Genomic DNA, 12,023 nt, shown 5'->3' with positions numbered 1-12,023 from the left:
CTTAAATGTTCGACTTCACAATTGGTAATTGAATTATGTATCTAGATTTTTTACACCATCGTATTAATTTGATCTACAATAACATGTAATCTCTTAATAGCAAATTTGATATAGTAACATAAATAATACAGTAATGATGACGTGCTAAAGCCAGTTAACTTATATTGATGGTGAAATTAATTTTTGCATCATGAGTTTATTTTTTTTGGTTTCCTATTCATTGTCTAAAATATATATCGGAATACCGACTAAGTCGAATTCATACCACGTAAGGCCATTGAAGGAGAAAACATTCTCTGCCATGATCATATGTTTAATTACTAAGGCTCAAAAAACTCTGGTTAAGAATAGACAAACTTATCCATCCCACCACAATTTTGATATTACTTAATCTCAGCTTTATTGATTATTAGTGTCACCATTAATCTCTTCTATGGTATTTTGTTTTGTTTGGTTTGTCTCTGACATTATATCTGGAAGATGTTTCCTTTATATTCCTGATTTATTCTCTACTTTTTACGCGCTTTTTAAAAGCGAGGCTGTGATTGAAGAACTGAATTATGTTCAATGAATTTGAAAGGGTAAGTCGAATTACCCTATAGTTCTTTATTCTTTCTTTAATATAGAGATCTTACTTGAATTTTCAATTTTTTGTTTATTTTCTTCCGAAATCTTTTCTTCTATTCGTCACTAATAATGGCAAATTAGATTTTGAAAGTGTATACGGTAAAATCGGGGACAATGCATACCTCGATTTTGCGACGAAGAAGAGGGAAGAAGGGAACGGACACACGAGGTTGAAATCGAGGTTGGAAGCCTTTCGTACCGAGACTCATGAAAGGTGAATGATATGCTCATCGTCGGGCGTGATAAAGCAACGCTCCCCGGACCCAAAACGAGCTTTAAGACCTCGGAAAATATGAAAAACGGTTACGCATGACTAACATAGGGCCGTGATATCCGTACCTAACCGGATATCACGACGCAAATCTTGCCTGGTGTCGGTTACGGATCAATAATTAACGAGAAAGGAGGATTTTTACAAACTTGTACTAGGGACGAAACTCTCCTACTATATAAATGGGAAGTTTTTCTTTGATAAGACATATTGTAACACGCAAACCAAGGAATACAAATCCACTTTTTTGCTTTTTAGCTATTTCAAAGTTCATACTTTACCATTTGTTTTTTATTCACAATTGGCTTCGAACCAATGGTCCGATCGAGGGCAAAACTACTATTCAATCTAAGTTCGAGCTGGACCGTAAGATTACAATTGGTTTGATTATTCATTTTGTCTTTAACTCGTTTATGCAATATTCTTGATTATTTTTGTTAAATCAATCCACATATCCTTAAAATCGCATATAAATTTAATTGTTATCCGTTTTAAGGGTAAACAGAAAGAATACCTATATAATTTAGAAGTATAAATAAAATAAAAATTTATTTGTATATGATGTTTACACCGAGCAAATTAATGCATAACATATTCTGTATATAATTTATTTTTTACTTAATTATGGTTAAGTAATATGAATTTGCACGTTAAACTATAAATATCATGGTTAAACAGCTTGATTTGATATAAACATCCAATGTTAGTTAAATTATATGCCGTATTAATAATCTTTACACTTTCTTTTGTCTTCCAAAAAAAAGTTGGTCTTATTGGTCATTAATTATGGCAAACAACTAAAGAACTTTCCTCTTTTTTTTTTCCATTTCCCTTGTCTTTTCTTGTATTCAAAACGTTTTGTTTCCTAAAAGAAAAATAGCTGACTTTTCATGAAAATGTGTGTCTCATCATGTTTGGGATCCAAAAAAAGCGCAGGCAGTCATGTCAACGCAATTCCAAAGGCATTGGCCCTCTCCAAAAAGTATTGCCAAACACTCATAAATCTTCTTCTACTAACTTAACCACTTGGGTCAAAAAAGCAATCCCTCGAAGTTAGGCTTTACACAAAATTTTCGCGATCATTAAACAAAAAAGGAACTACTATATTCTTTTTCATAACCATGGTGTTTAGATCAATTTTTGGCACGTTAATTGATTCATTAATTACTTGTTAAGTTCTATCAGTACTAACGTTGAATAATTCTATCTATCAAAACTTAATCATAAGCAATTTTTTAATACTTAGTTTAGCAAAAAATATTAATAGTACATCAAAAAAAGTTTTAAAGTTTGTGAGTAAGAACTTACCCATGAACAGTAGGAGTTGGAGAAAGTGAAAAGAGAAACATCCTTTAGTATAGAACATTGTGGATATACAAAGTCGGATCCATAATTTAAATTTGATGGATTTTATTTTTAGGTTGTTACTAATAAACCCATCACATTTTGAAAATTATGGGTTCAAAATATAAAATTTATTGAAATTTTAGTGATAGTTTATGTATAATATCTATTCTTCGTGTCAAAGACGCTGAGTGATCAATTTAACTCATAAATCATATGCTACACATAACATACGTCTATGCGGATATTGGTTGGTGTTTGCCCTGATTTTTTCTATCATATTTGGTTTTTCTAACATATATAGATAATATGATGGAGTTACAAATATTAGGTTGGATCTTATGTTCCTTAGTTTTGAAAAATTAAATCATTCATATAGTACATGTTACTTATTACCTTCTTTTTGGATGGGTCAAACTTCCTAACAGTTTTGCGTAATTGCGGTTGTCAAATCTTAATAGAAATTAGTACTTATCCTATAAATTTGATGTTTTTGTAAAACATGTATAACCTTGACTTTCCGATAATTTCTTATTAAAATAGTTAGGAGGAGGATGTGAAAGTGAATCAAGAGGTAGGCTAAAGTTGAAATATAAAACAACCTAGCTGAACCTATGAATAGGGGACAAAACGTGACCTTTTAATACTCAAAAGCTTTCTAAAATGCTTTAAATATTATCTATCAAAAATTTTATTTCTTTTTTGTCACCAAAATAAATACTCATTTCTTTTTCCTTGGGAATCACTTATTAGAACCAATATTTTTAGCATGACCAGACAAGAGCTAAGTTAATATTTTGCAACATTTTTAGCATGATCAGACAATAGCTAAGTTAATATTTTGAAAAATATCAAAAAATAATATTTAAAATAAGCAACAACTAAGTAAGATAAAGTCGAGAAGTTGAAAATTTCTGTGTGATAATTTATTTGACTCTCAAAAGAACAATAAATATTAATGATAAATAGGTTAAAAGAATTATTATAAATAAATAAAAATAAAGAAGGTGAACATAATATTTTAAAATATAAGAGAGAATAGTGTAACAAAACGAAATCTAAAGGGAGATTTCCGAAATTATCCACACAAAAAAAGAAGATTGAGAACGCCGAAAAGCATAAAAAGACTCCAAAATGATAAATTTGGTTTGAAAACTGAGCAAAACATATCACGGGAAATTTGGTTATTTTCTTTATCCCCCACCGGCCAATCCCCCCCCCCCCCCCCCCCCCAAGTAGACGTAACTGCCAAGTTATTATACTTATTAAAAATGTTTGCTTTAAAAATCAAACTGCTCATCCAACATTAAAATCCCGTTTAGCCTTGAAAATGTTTTCAATTTTTTTCGAATTATTTTTACTTTTTTCCGAAATCAGTGTTTGGCCATAAAATTTTCACTTTTCACTTGAAGATGAATTTTGGAATTTTTCGAAAATTTAAAAAATTCCAAAAAATTATTTTTCAAAATTCACTCAGATCACTACAAAAATTCAAAAACAACCCAAAATAATATTCATGTTCAAACACAATTCTAATTTTCAAATATCATTTTCACTTGAAACTTTTTTTTTAAAACTTTTTTTCAGATTTTTACAATTCTTATGTCCAAACGCCCACTAAACAATAGATATTTTGCTCCTCCTATTATATGCATTTTCTATTTTACCCTTGACATTTTAATTCCTCCTCTATACATATTACTTTTTTTATTATATTTAAATTGGTAAAACATATATATATATATATATATATATATATATATATATATATATATATATATATATATATATATATATATATACACACACACACACACACACACACACCCATTGAATTTTATTTTTATTAACGAAATATATTTTAAATTGTAATTTAAAGAACCAAGGTATAAATATGTATTATTTTAGGCATTTATTATGAAATTTCAATCTATTTTCAATTATTATTTTTTATATTACTGCACTAGCTCTTATTTGATTGATGTTAGCAAGATCCTTTATTCTAATATTTTAATTATGCCCAATTCTTTCATTATTCAATTTTAATAAATTATATATGATTGATTATCATTTTTAACTTTCTTAAAATATTATTTTCACTATAGGTATATTCATAACATAGATTAAGAAAAATATCATGATATTAAAAAAGTAAAAAAAAATTTATATAGACCAAGGCTGATAAAATTGAGGATAAAATAGGCATTTTAAAATACAATTGAGTTTCGAGTAGCAGAATGTCTATTAAATTATTTAATGTTGGGGGGGGGGGGGGGAATTTTATTTTATGATGAAGTTGAGGGATCAAAATAATTTTCACCCTATAAAAAAGAGTCGATAATTTGAAACTTGACTTCGGTGTATAGTATAGTGCAAAAAAATTTCTATTATTAAGTTACTTAAAATATAGTACTTATAAGTAATTTTTCATAATTAGTAAAGTTAAATACTAAGAAAATAAAGCTAACAACCTGTTGTAATATGTAATAATGTAAAAGTGTGCTTACATATGTTGTAATTGTTTTTACACTACTGACGTACATATAAAATGATTTTCAGAAGAAAAAACCTAAATTTCGTGAACATGTAAAGGATTTCTTCACTGGGCAGTGGATTATGATGTGATTTAACATGTTAAAAAGGTATAATGTTGTCAAGAGGCGGTGGCAGAAGCCGAGCGACGGGTTGAATTTGTTAATCGTACTTTAATCTCTTGATCTATTACAATTAGTTACATGCTCCGTTGTTTTTAATATCCATTTCGTAAATACTAGATTGTGTAATTATGATGCATACTTTCATCTTTTATGATCACGTTAATTTCATGTCAAATTAATTACTTTCAATGTTTTCATTTGATAATAATTTTTTAAGTTTACAACGAATTCATATAGAGATAAAATGGGGTGTTTCACTTCATAAATTCAAGAAAATATACAAATATACAAATTCGTGTCGTTGTTTAATGTTTAATGAACCTAATACACAAATCAAAATTAAGAAAAAGGACAACAATGACAAAATCTACATTAGTTACTTGTTTTGGGATGTGACTAGAAAAGAAATCTTGCTTTGGTTTAGACTTTAGAGAGAAGAGTGTGATGCCCCGCCACGTCACCATGCCACATAGGCACCATTTGGCATATATTAAAAACATGTGAAAACTTACATAGGAGGAAGGCTAACATTTGTGAGAAGATTCTAGAAAAGTATGGACATTTCCTTTGTAAGACACTAGATCCCTTTGGATTTGCTAGGAAAGTCCTTGGAATCTTCTAATCTTGTACAGAATTCTAGAGAAAGCCATTTATCCTGTAAATATTAAGGACTTGTATAACAATTAATATTTACACACCAACCCCTAGGAGACTAGTATATAAAGGGGACCATTTATTTGTAATTCACCAAGCAAACAATTCAAGTTCTCTCTAATACAAAGCTTCCTTTAACAATTCTCGTGTGTTCTTTCTACCATTCTCTTAGCGATCTTGAGTGTAGTAAGGCTGACTTGACATAGCAAGAACGTGAGCAAGTTGTGCAAGATCGTGAGCGAGTTGTCAAGTGTCGCACGTGTACTTAGTTAACTACTAAGGATGTGACAATGTGGTATCAGAGCAAAGGTTGCAACTAAGAGAATGTTAGAATACACGTGCATATGGCGTATGGGGCTAGGCGGAAGCTAACGGAGCTCCGACAGACGGCTGCAATTCGGGAGTATATGCGAGAGTTCACTACCTTAATGCTACAAATCCCATCATTATCCGAGGATGATTCACTCTTCTACTTCATGGATGGGTTGCAAAATTGGGCAAAGCAAAGAGTTAAGAAGACATCAAGTAGCTAACGTGGATGAGGCCATAGCGGTAGCCGAGTCGCTCATTGACTTCAAGATGGAGCCTGCCAAGTTCAAAGAAGGCAACGCCGAGAGGGGTGAGAGAGATAATGACAAGGACAACGAGAAAGGCATAACCGAGGTATACAAGGGCAATGGCAAGGGGTCATCCCATAACAGACTGAGGTCCAAGCAAAACGGCAAGGGGCCGGAAAACGGTAGCGAGTACGTTTCTAAGAGAGGGTGCTACTTCTGTACAGGATCACATCGCGCAAGTGAATGCCCAGAGTTGGGGAGGCTTGCAGCAATGATCGGACACTTTGCTCAGGCACATAAGGGTGATACAGGAGAAACCGCCTGCATTGGGGGGGAGGGGGGGAATGCGCTTGGAATCTAAGCCGAAAGTAAGGGATTCCAAAATCTATCTTGGCACCATGCAAATGGAGCACGGTGGCAGCAAGAAAAGTTGGACGGACATAGTTGAAGAGGATGGCGAGTTACAAAGTGATGGCACGCTATCAGACTTGGATGATTCGTAAGTATGAGGGGCCATTTAAGATAGTCGCCAAAGTAGGCAAGATCTCATACGAGCGTGACATGATATCGTATCTTAAGATCTACCATGTCTTCCATGCCAGCATGCTTAAGCCATATCATGAAGATAAGGATGATCTGAGTAGGGGCCAATCAAGTCGAGCGCCTATGACTATCACCTCCTCGCATGATACGGAGATTGAGGCTATTATTGATTACCAGGCCAGGCGAAAATAAGGGAAGAAAGCCACCGCAATGTTTCTCGTCCATTGGAAGGGGAAATCTTCGGAGGAGGCCACGTGGGAACGATATGAAGACTTATGGCAATTCAAAGATAAGATGAAAGAGTTTATGCAGCAACATTGCGCTGCGATCGTTGCAACATTAGGTGGGGAGAGTGTGATGACCCGCCATGTCACCATGCCACATAGGCACCATTTGGCATATGTTAAAGTTATGTGGAAGCTTACATATGAGGAAGGTTAGCATTTGTGAGAAAATTCTAGAAAAGTATGGGCATTTCCTTTGGAAGACCCTAGATCCCTTTGGATTTACTAGGAAAGTCCTCGGAATCTTCTAGGCTTGTAGAGAATTTTAGAGAAAGCCTTTATCTTGTAAATATTAAGGACTTGTGTAACAATTAATATTTACACACTAACCCCTAGGAGACTAGTATATAAAGGGGACCATTCATTTATAATTCACCAAGCAAACAATTCAAGTTCTCTCTAATACAAAGTCTCCTTTAACAATTATCTTGTGTTCTTTCTACCATTCTCTTAGCGATCTTGAGTGTAGTAAGATTGACTTGGCATAGCAAGAACGTGAGCAAGTTATGCAAGATCGTGAGCGAGTTATCAAGTGTCGCACGTGTACTTAGTTAACTACTAAGGACGTGACAAGAGTGAGTCTTCCAAATGTTCCAACTTTGTGAGACCAAAGGGTTTTAAAAATATTAAAACTAAAAGAATTTAATTTATATATAGTGATTGTGCACAGAAATTTAACATTATCAGTAACATTAAATTTGTTATAGCAAATTATCTTCTTTATTCTTTAAGTAATTAGTTTTACTTATTATAAACGCATATTTATAGTTATTTTTTAGGTAATTTGTAGTATAGTTAAAAGATAAATTCTAACCGAAATAGAAATGGAGAGAACAAACCAAACTTGGGGACACAAGTCAAATCATGTTTGGAGCAAGATTGCATGCAAATAAATGAGACTCATACAAGAAATAATGAGTGGATATATTCAACAAAGCAAATATTGCCATGGGGACAAGTGTCTGGAGAGGGTCTCTTCTTGACATGGGCGGAACTAGAGTATCGAGAACGGGTTCAGCCGAACTCAATAGTTTTGGTTCGAACTCTATGTTTGTCTTAAAATTCATTGAATATATATAAATTATTAATTTAGAACCCACTAACTTAAAGCGATTAAAATTCCGAACCCATAACCTTGAAATTTTGGCTCCGCCTCTACTTCTTGAGACTCTTCCATATCACCTTACGTCCAAAGGCAACTCGACAAATGTTGAGCATGCGAACAAAGTCCCATATTGGTAGTTACAAAGACTTAATGCTTATATATAAAATGCAGGGATTTCTTAATGGTGTGCGGCCTTTAGGAAAAATTGTGTCTTGGCCTAAAGAGAACAATATCACACTATGTTAAGAGTATCAGTGGGATGGTTGAGCCAGACAACTAGTATTAGAGCCCAGATTCGGCGATACGAGTATGATATGGCGGAGTATTAGTGCGAGATTCGGTTTGCTTACCTTTACTAGCTTGGAGATACACATAAGCTAGAAGAAGCTAGTTGCGGGTTTTTATTGCCATAAATACTCTGATGATATGGGTGTAACACAATGAATCTCAAGGGGGAGACCCATAGATCGTGGTGATAGGCCACGTGAAACTTGTTCGAAGGGAAGATTGTTGCGTGTGCGAACAAAGTCTCATATTGGTTGCTGAAAAGAATGGGAGCCTACATATAAGATGTAGGGATCTCTTAATGGTGTGGGGGGTTTTGGAAAAAAATTGTGCAGGATTGGCACAAAGTAAGCTTTTGAAAAAAATCGCGCGGGCTTGGGACAAAGCGAATAGTATCACATCATATTAATATCATAAGCAGATGGACATATTGGTGTTATAGCTAAAGAGATTGGGCCTCTTATTGCAAGGGCTGAGGGCAAGGCAAGATATGTTATTTTTATTGCAGAGGAGAATTCAAGCCAATAGGAAAATTTGTTAATTGTGTCTTGAATTTATTTTCTTATATTTTTAGGAAACCCATAATCCCTAGTGATTTGGGAAAGAAAAACCTAATGTCTCTATAAGATTGCAAAAAACTTTATCTTATAGGTTAATTAGGTCTACTTAGAATCTATATATAGATGTTGTAGTTGAGGATTCTATAAATTGTACCATGCTATTCTTCTCATTCATAGTGAAATGCTCTCTCCGTTTCTGCCCTAAGGATTAGGCTTAGCCGAATCTCGTTAAATTCTTATGTTATTTTTTTTTTTCTTTTCTATTTACTTTATATGTGATGGTATGTATATATGGTCGAAACTGGGCTCGACTATTGCATGACAGATCGGGCTCGGAACGCGAGAGGTTGAAGATCGACCCCGAGTCTTATCGAACTAGAACACGAGGTCAGAATGTCTGTCCTCGAGAATATTAAGTCCATGATCCCGGAATAAACCCGGACCCGGAATAAGCTCGAGGAAACATAGCCGGTATAACCAACAAAAGACCGAAATAACGGAAGGCTGAAATATTCGTAATCCGTCGGATATCACGGCGGGAATCTCGACACGTATCCATAAGGAACTGACAAATCAGCAAACAAGGAGATTTTACCTTTTATAAAATTGTACCTAAAGTAGGACTCTCCTACTATATAAAGGGGGTCTGATTACTTGTGAAACACACTGTAACTCGCATTCCAAAGCAATATATTGTTATTTTCAGTTCTTATTATTTTCTTGTCATTCTGTTCTGATATCGAAAAAAGCACTTTTGGATCGAGGGCGGCTAACCTTCTAAAGCTAAGACTGTTCAACCTGTGTGGTTTGCATTTACTTTCCCATTATTTATTTCAATTTCAATCTGATTTATTATTTTGTATCAAACTAGATCACGTATTCTTAAAACCACGTATAAATCTAATTGTTATCCGATTTTGAAAGTAAACAGTATGTTAGTTAACCCATGATCTTTCGCAACAAAAAAATCTTTTGAGGAGATAAAACTCAATTTTCTGTGATATTGGGTTAGTTGCTGAATCATATATACTTTAATTTGAAATGTAAGTCAGTTAATATTTGAAATTTTAGATATATATGTCTAGAAAAACCTTTTCGTCCTAATTAAGAAGCTCAAAGTTAGTTTAAGCTCGAGGATCGAGTAGCGAGAATAATCGGACGAGCATCTACACTCGAGATCAAGCATTCACCTAAGAGGAGCTTCCTCGGTCAAATGCACTGGACTCATCTCATGGAGGGAAAATTCAAAATATAGTTGTCTTGTTCGTCGTCTCGACGCATTCCCTTCTCTCCTCGATATCCCACCAAAAAAAAGAAGAAATGGCGATCGCCAGCCCGACCTGTACGTCCGCTAATATAAAGTGAGGAATTGAGCCTAATCTGACAAGCCAAATTCACTTTTGAAACCATACTTCCTATAGCTAACATGTATTCAGTCTAGCACGAATATACATCGCAAATGAACTTTTGCTGCTATTAAGTTAGTTTTTATCCACTATACTTCCTCCTATTTTCGTTTGTTAATGAATGAGTCAAGGTCCAAGAAAATAAATAAGAATTGAATTAAATTATGAAAGGCAAGATATTTTCATTGGGAAATAACGGTAATAAATGAATAGGTCATGGGTTGGTCCGTGGTTGGAGGAAAAGGATAATAGTAGATTTAGATCCAGACACATAATTTAATTTTTATTTTCAGCTCTACATCTTTTTTCCAGAGACAGCAGTCTGAAGCATAAATTATCAATATTTGAAATGATAATATTTTTCCTCAATGTGGTTCAATTACTTTGCACCAAAATGGCCTCTATCATACATTTATTCCAATTCTCCCAAATTAACTCTTCCTTTCTAAATAAATCCAACTACCTCTTTTACTCACATTTTAATAGCTCTGAATTTTTTTCTTCATTTTTCTTTTTTTAAACTTTCACGATTTAAAGAGAAAGAGAGAGGGAATAGAAAATAACCTTATCTCGAGTTCATTTCATTTGGGCGTGCGAAGATTAATTGCATGAAATCTCTATTAGCCTATTTGAGCAAGCTTCTAAAATCAGTTTATTTTGAAAAGTATTTTTTTTTAAAAGTATTTTTTATTGAAGTACTTTTGGTGAAAAATAATTTGTGTTTCTCAAAAGTATATTTGGGAAGAAACTATATTTTTCTACTTCTCAAAAAAAATCTTCTCTTCTCAAAAGCGTTTTTTTTTTTCTTCTAAAAACTTGACCAAATACCTTAACTTTGGAAGAAAAAATATTTGGCGAAAAGAAAAAAAAATTGACCAAAAAGAAGCTGGGCCAATCAGGCTAATATTCTTCTTCCAAAGGGTTTTATGCATACCAATCTTTATCTATTAGACAAGTTTTAGAGTGAGCGGACAAACCTCTCAACTTAATAATTCGAACGATGAAATATACCAAATTTTATCTAATTAGAGTATAGTTGAAAGAATAATTTTTAAAATGATAATTCCCTTAAAAATCATATTACTCGATCCATCCTTTTACCAAAATACTTCATATTTATCTTATATATCATGTTCATATGGTGAATCGAACCAATATTCAAGAACTTGTTAGTTGTTCATATTCTTTTTGACTTGAACATATAGTGGATAAAAATGTCACAAGAAACTCGTACTTTAGTGCACGAAATATTACAATTGATTTCCAACTGCAGTCCTTTTCCCTTTTTTCCTGCCATATAATAGAAAATAGTAAAACGATTAAACTTAATACTTTAAGAATCATCTAATTACCTTCTTTTATTCTTAAAATTCTTATAATAACGTGCAAAGGGAACTAATATATAAGGGTCGTTTGGTACGCGGACTAAATTATCCCGAGATTATAATCTCAGGACTAATTTATACCACACGAGAGATGTAATAAAATAATCCCATATTTGATGGGATAAGATGGGATATCCTGGATTAAGTCTAGGATTAAATTTACATCTTATTTGGTTGGAGGTATAAATTTATTCTAGGATAAATTTATACTTCCAACCAAACAAGATATAAATTTAATCCTACATCTTATCACCATATACCTCATACCAAACGACCCCTAAGTTAATCTTTGAACTATCGGTCATAATGAAACCTTACCGACTCTTTCTTTCTTTTTGTTTTTTA

The sequence above is a fragment of the Nicotiana tomentosiformis genome, chromosome 7, assembly GCF_000390325.3.
Source record: "Nicotiana tomentosiformis chromosome 7, ASM39032v3, whole genome shotgun sequence".
NCBI classification, from domain to species: Eukaryota; Viridiplantae; Streptophyta; class Magnoliopsida; order Solanales; family Solanaceae; genus Nicotiana; species Nicotiana tomentosiformis.
This window is presented reverse-complemented; position numbering follows the sequence as displayed.